This window comes from Lepidochelys kempii, chromosome 11 (assembly GCF_965140285.1).
Source record: "Lepidochelys kempii isolate rLepKem1 chromosome 11, rLepKem1.hap1, whole genome shotgun sequence".
In the NCBI taxonomy this organism is placed as follows: Eukaryota; Metazoa; Chordata; order Testudines; family Cheloniidae; genus Lepidochelys; species Lepidochelys kempii.
In genome coordinates, this window is record NC_136390.1 from 44,183,584 (window position 1) to 44,191,101 (window position 7,518).

Below are 7,518 nucleotides of genomic sequence, written 5' to 3' on the forward strand. Positions count from 1 at the left end.
GAGTAGTAAGAAGGGATAATTTTTTTTCCAAATGGTGAAAGTCACTCCACTCTAATATTTATTCACATTAACAGAATTCATACAAATTTCAGCGGTTAATGTACAATTCCAAATCTAAGTTTGATTGAAAGGCCATAAGAGAAGGTGGCTCATGAGAATAGCCTCACTACTAACAGACAGTCCACTTTATGAAAATGTTTAGGAAGCCTTGAATTAATGAACCTCACAACACATCTGTGATTAAAGTATGTATTTTCTAGGTGGGGAAACTGAGGCAAAGAGGTATTATTCAATATGTAAGGTCCCCAGTTTGAGATTCAAATCCTGATCTAAATTTCCCCAGAGCTTGAGAATGCTCAGATCTGGAACTTTGGTTCAACTCATTAGTGACCAGCTGTGAAGTTCTAATTCAGATCCAGATTTCAAGATGGTTTAGATCTAGGGTTTTGGCTTGGGTACATCTCTGGTTTGTATTGAATATAAATTATTGCATAGAACCACAACATGTCCAATCTATCCTCCATATTAGACAGCTGAGTAGCACATGCATAATTCTGTACATATAGCACTTTCTGTAATCTACTATGACAAATATAACAAATGACAAACTGATAAATAAGGCATTTTGTTTTAGCCCTGAATCCAGACCCACACACCCAGCTCAGCTTAAATATCAGGCACTAGCAAAAAATATTTGAGTTAATTGGTTTGAATCAATTCCAAATACAATCACTGTGCAAATTCAAAAAGAGAAAACCTGGAGCAGAACCAGTGATTTATGCACTGGAACATAAGGCTAGTAACAAGCAGCAATCAAAGTAATGGTAGAAAAGTGATGTCACAGAAAAACCCACAATTTTTCATCTGAGTGACAATGTTTCAGGGATTGGGAACAAGGACTGTATTTTGACACAAGGCTAACGACTGCAAGAAAGGAAGGTTCAGGGACCAACATGTATGCTTTCACCTACCATCTAAAAGCCCTCTCCAGGGCTCTGTGAAATGCTTACATATGATCTTAGAAATTCTAAGTTTTCCAGTGCAGTAGAAAAGGAAGCATATCATTAATCCTTCTGGAGAAAAGAACAAATAATTTTATTTCACCTCGCTGATGGGACTGTTATAAAATATAATAATATGATTTAAAACACCTATGTACAGTATGAGCTATATTCAGAAATGGTGAACCCCTTGCATTGAATTTGGAGCTTTTGAGACAGTGTTAGAATAAGCATTGTTGGCATAACACCAAATCAGTATTGATTGGTCTGCTACTAGCATGGGTTTAGATGGAAGGTACTGAGTGGATTGCCTAAGCACTACCTAGGGAAAAAGCAGAGCTGATTGGAATTGTTTCAGCATTAAAAATCCTCAATGGCTAGTCATTAGCCAGGGTGCTTCTGTACTCTGTCGTACTCTTACTTTTCTGAGGGCTTACTATGATATATAATAATATCATTCAAATAAGGCTGTGTTTGTACAACCATATTGTAAGATTTAGTTCAGTAAGACATCCAGGATAAAATTCAACCCACTGTGAGCAAGCACAATTCCCACTGCAGTCAATGACAGTTGTCTAGTTCTGCCTGCACTGAACTTGGCTCAGAAAAGGGGCATTGGGAGTAGTTTTAAAAAGGGGTTGCTCTCACAATTAAAGCCATAGGATACACGTACCTAAAAAGACTTCAACTATGTGTTCTCTGAAGAAATACATAGAAAGGTCTGATTCCCTAATCTCAGTTCAAGTGATTTGCTCCTGAGTCAGGGATCCATCCTCAGGTTTGATGGTTCTTGAAGGATTTTTTTCCCCCCTCTAAGTTGCTATGCCAAATAGTTGTCCACTTTATTTTTTCATAAAAAGGCTGTTGCGGTGGCTTCTGAGACCTTATCCACTCAGTAACCTCTGAGACTTTTTCCATTTGGTTCCCAAAAACTCAGCTCAACTCCAAACTTGTCACTGAGGTTTCTTTATTGGCATAGAGTCAAACTATACTTGAGTTGATGAGGCTCAAGTGTAGGGAGTGGGTCCAGGACATACCACACATCCAAAGTTACACAGCAAACCTCTTCATTTATATACATTTACACATTACATTGCATTTCCTATACATTGCATCACAAGTACTGGGATTGGCTTGGTCACTTTATAAGAACCCATCTGTGTAGAACATGCTCTGTCCATGCACTATCCATGCATGACTTACTCATTACCTTGTCTTACATTCCAGGCTTATTTTATCCATTGTTATCTTGTCCATTGTAAAGGACAACTCTTATCTTTGTAAAGGGAACCCTTATCTTAGCTAGTACAGGCATTCTGTTTCCAGCATGCTGCTCCATTTACCTCCCTAATTGTGGCTCCCAAGAAATGAGGCCTCATCCATGTCCAATTTCTCATATCAAGGCCGACAGGCACCTGTTCAATTTTAGATACTGCTCAGTCAGTTCCATTCCAGCAGCCTGCATTGGTCCTCTGAGGGTCCTGAGCTCTTTAAATATTTTAGGTTGCCAACTTCCTTTATGTTCTTTTCTTCAGCAGCCAATTTATTCTGAAATTCTTGTGAGTGGGCCAAGTTAAGCTGTTTTATAAAGGGATGGATGCCCTCTTATTACTGCTGTTGATGAGTCCCATAAGGGGCTGCTTGTCTCTCTAGAGTGCTGTTATGTGTCGTAAAGGTTTGAGTTAAAGCTTTACCTAATACTTGTTCATGCAGTATTAATATATTGGCAAACTACACTGATTTCCGCTGATGACAAGAATTTCTTGGTTTATTTCCAATATAATTGTTGCTTGTTCAGATAAAAATATGACTGAATAAATACTTTCTGCTGTGTATGAATAAGAGGAGTAGGTAGATATCTGACTTCACCATAATACATGTATAAAACCAAAGCAATCTCTGAACCATTAGTGATTATCTGCAAGAACTGATAGAGAATGGATAAAGTCCCATAGGACTGGAGAAGAAATAGTACCTATTTTCAACAAGGGGAAAAAAGGAGGACCTTGGGAATTATAGACCAATCAGCTGAACATCATCAGAAAGTTACTGGAACAAATTATTAAATAATCAGTTTGTTCAAATGTAGAGGATAATAAGGTGATAAGTAACAGCCAACATAGATTTGTCAATTACTAGGGTTGTCAAGTGATTAAAAAAATTAATCACGATTAATCGTGTGATTAAAAATATTAATTGTGCGATTAATTGTGCTGTTAATAATAGAATACCTTTTATTTAAATATTTTTGGATGTTTTCTACATTTTCAAATATATTGATTTCAGTTACAACACAGAATACAAAGTGTACAGTGCTCACTTTATATTTATTTTTATTACAAATATTTGCACTGTAAAAAACAAACGAAATTGTATTTTTCAATTGCCCCATTAGAAGTACTGTAGTGCAATCTCTTAATCATGAAAGTTGAACTTACAAATGCAGAATTATGTACAAAAATACCTTCATTCGAAAACAAAACAATGTAAAACTGTAGCGCATACAAGTTCACTCAGTCCTATTTCTTGTTCAGCCAATCACTCAGAGAAACAAGTGTGTTCACATTTGTAGGAGATAATGCCTGCTTCTTGTTTACAGTATCACCTGAAAGTCAGAACAGGCATTCGCATGGCACTGTTGTATCCAGCTTCGCAAGATATTTACATGCCAGATGCAATAAAGATTCATATGTCCCTTCATGCTTCAACCCCCAGTCCAGAGGACATGTGTCCATGCTGATGACAGGTTTTGCTCAATAATGATCCAAAGCAGTACGAACTGATGCATGTTCATTTTCATCATTTGAGTCAGATGCCACCAGCAGACAGCTGATTTTCTTTTTTGGTGGTTCAGGTTCTGTAGTTTCCACATCAGAGTGTTGCTCTTTTAAGACTTCTGAAAGCATGCTCCACACCTCATCCCTCTCAAATTTTGGAAGGCGCTTCAGATTCCTAAACCTTGGGTTGAGTGCTGTATCTTTAGAAATTTCACATTGGTAACTTCTTTGCATGTTGTCAAATCTGCAGTGAAAGTGTTCTTAAAATGAACAACATGTGCTGTTTCATCATCCAAGACTGCTATAACATGAAATATATGTCAGAATGCAGGTAAAACAGAGCAGGAGACATACAACTCTCCCCCAAGGAGTTCAGTCACAAATTTAATTAATGCATTATTTTTTTAATGAGCATCATCAGCATGGAAGCATGTCCTCTGGAATGGTGGCCGAAGCATGAAGGGCATACAAATGTTTAGCATATCTGGCACATAAATACCTTGCAATGCCAGCTACAAAAGTGCCATGCGAACGCCTGTTCTCACTTTCAGGTGACATTGCAAATAATAAGTGGGCAGCATTATCTCCCATAAATGTAAACAAACTTGTTTGTATTAGCAATTGGCTGAACAAGAAGTGTAGGACTGAGTGGACTTTAAGTGGACTAAGTGGACTTTAATAAAGATTTTCATTATTTCGTTTTTGAGTGCAATTATTTAACACTTTAATGATAAAGAGAATACACTTTCATATACATTGGACACAATAATCCAGCTGATGCCTCACCAGTGCCAAGTACAGCAGAACATTTATCTCCTGTGACTTACATACAATACTCCAGTTAATACATCCCTGAATGACATTTGTCATGTATGCAACAGCATCACAATGTTGACTCATTCAGTTTGTGCTACTCTATAACCCCCAGATCCTTTTCTGTAGTAACTGGCTGGGCAGTAGTATTCTCCATTTTGTATTTTTTTTCCTTCCTAAATGCAGTACTTTGCACTTGTCTTTGCTGAGTTTCATCTTACTGATTTCAGACTAATTCTTCAATTTGTCAAGATCATTTTGAATTCTAATCCTGTCCTTCAAAGGGCTTGCAGTCCCTCCCAGTGTGATGTCATCTTGCTGGTAAGTCTTGCCCACATGCTCAGGGTTTAGCTGATTGCCATATTTGGAGTCGGGAAGGAATTTTCTTCCAGGGGAGATTGGCAGAGGCCCTGGGAGTTTTTTGCCTTCCTCTGCAGCGTGGGGCATGGGTCACTTGCTGCAGGATTCTCTGCACCTTGAAGTCTTTAAACCTTGAGTTGAGGACTTCAGTAGCTCAGACATAGGTCAGGAGTGGGTAGGTGAGATTCTATGGCCTGCGTTGTGCAGGAGGTCAGACTACATGATCATAATAGTCCCTTCTGACCTTAAAGTCTATGAGACCTAATTGTAGTGCACTGCAGTCTGGTTATTCTTGGCTAGCAGATGGCTCCCTTGGGGGCAACTGTAGCTAGAACATAGTTCTAGCACAGGAATGAAAGAAGAGAGACTCTGCGCTAAAGAAAGAAGAGGGCTTCTGTGGTTTTTACAATCTAAACTGGATTGAAAACACAACAAAAACAATAGCACATCTGCGTGGCGAGAGCAGTAAGGACTGGGATGGATTGCTCTTCCTGTGGGAATGTATGAATGTATTGATCTGCATGGTGAACAGATCAATAGAAGCTGTTTTGTTTTGCATATTTCTTGTAAGTCCCACTTTATAAATACTTAACTTTTTATTAATTTCAGTTTCTTTCTTTGGGGGTGTGATGGAGTCTGCTTACATCGCACTAGCCCAGACAGGGTTAAGCCCATATTATTGACAGTGGAAGTCCCACCTTCCCGGCGGGACTGGGCATGCTCCAAATGCTCTAGCAGTATAAAGGGAAGCCAGTATAAAGGGCCAGCCACAGCACCTGACTACACCAGGAATCAGAGCCTCCCCGGGTCTGTTTGAACTCTGGCGACTGGAGGAGCCACAGGAGGTGACGGGCCCAGCTGACCACAGAGAATCCGAAATCTCATGGGAGACCCCAACACAGACACTGGTAGGAAGTGACTCAGGGAAGGTGATGGAGTGGTACCTCCCACCCAGGAAACCTCAGCGTGTTTTGGTAGGACCCCCCGCTGAGTCAGTGGCAAGTTGCTATGCCACCATTAGGGCCCAGGGTAGGGGCCTGGTGGAGTTGGGTGGGCCTGGACCCCCTTACCGGGGCTGCCACACCCCTTGGTGGGTGCCCCACCCCCATAGACTCTGGCCTCTAGGCCCCACTGCCCCGCACCTAAGGGCTACTTGATAGACTCTGGCGGTTAGGCCACGCTGCCCTGACCCTAAGGGCATAAACCGTCACAGAGGGGAATTATGGAAAAGCTGTGATATAAGTGTTGTGGGAGGGATTTGAATAGATATGATCAAGTGGTCTAAAAATAGCAGACTTCTTCCATGCTCCCCTTTGATGCCTGGAACAGGCCCAAATGTGAGAGGGAGAAGGGATCCAAAGGAGCAGGGGGTTGGACTAGATGACCTCCTGGGGTCCCTTCCAACCCTGATATTCTATGAATCTATGAAAGGAAACAGGTAGAGGAGGAAGCTTTGTAGAAGATAAGGGAGCCATAGGGAAAGGGCAGGAGGCAGTGTAAGCATGTGTTCATGTAATAAATGCTGAGGTAGGAGGAGAGGGTTGTAGAAAGCAACTAACGGAAGGCTGAGGACAGAAGCAGGCCCTCTCTCGCTTCCTCGTACATACAAATCTGGCTAGTTGCTTTATCTGTCACAACCTCAACATTCTATCCCCTTGGTATTTCCTAGCTCACATCAATTTCTGAGTGTGTAAGTTAGACCATTGTTTGTCACCCCTGAATTTCACCCTTTATGACCAAAATGCATAATATATATAGTGTATGTTATGTTCATACAGTTTATATAACTTTTTCTGAATGGTCTAACCAATAAATAGTGATATTCTAAAGTATTCTTTGTCCAGGTAATAAGAACTATTGTATAGAACTGTAATTCCAGATTCATGTGCGAATTGGATTGAAGTTGGTTTTATTTTAAGTTTGTTCCCCCAAGTGCACTAGGAGGTCTTGTATACAGAACAGCAAAATATTTGTCTTCAGAAGGTAAGGCACATATGGCATTATCTTTTGGTTTAGTAGAGAGCAAAAGTGTTGCAAGCACCCTTTGCACAACACATTGCAAATAGTGTTTATATAATGCAAAAAGCTTGTTTAAAGGGGCACTGTCAGCTTGAAATCTGGGCAGTTTCAAAGAAATGTTTAAATGCTCCTTCAGTAACTATACCTGGCTTTAAGCTCTCCTGTCAGTTTTTGTAGTTTTGCAATCACATTTCATTTTTTTAACATTCTTTCCTATGTTGTCATATGAAAGGCCCGCCCACACAGGAAAAGCTGACTGATTGTATTGTGGAAACAGTAAAATTACTACACAAAAAGTGCTGTCCGGTGCACCAAATAAAGACATTGAAAGAGCAGGAAACTTTTTCTCTGAGCTCCTTAACTATAGTAATCTCAGGGTGATACTTGTAACTAAGGTAGGAAAGAAATTTAGACAAATGCGATTTCTACTTTGACTGTATCCCTTTGTAGCTGTTTGATTGACGTGCCCTATCTCAGCATTCCCCTTAAATAAAGGGCGGTCCAGCTGATCCAGAGGGATTGGTTGTAGGGGTAAATTCCTAGTTGCA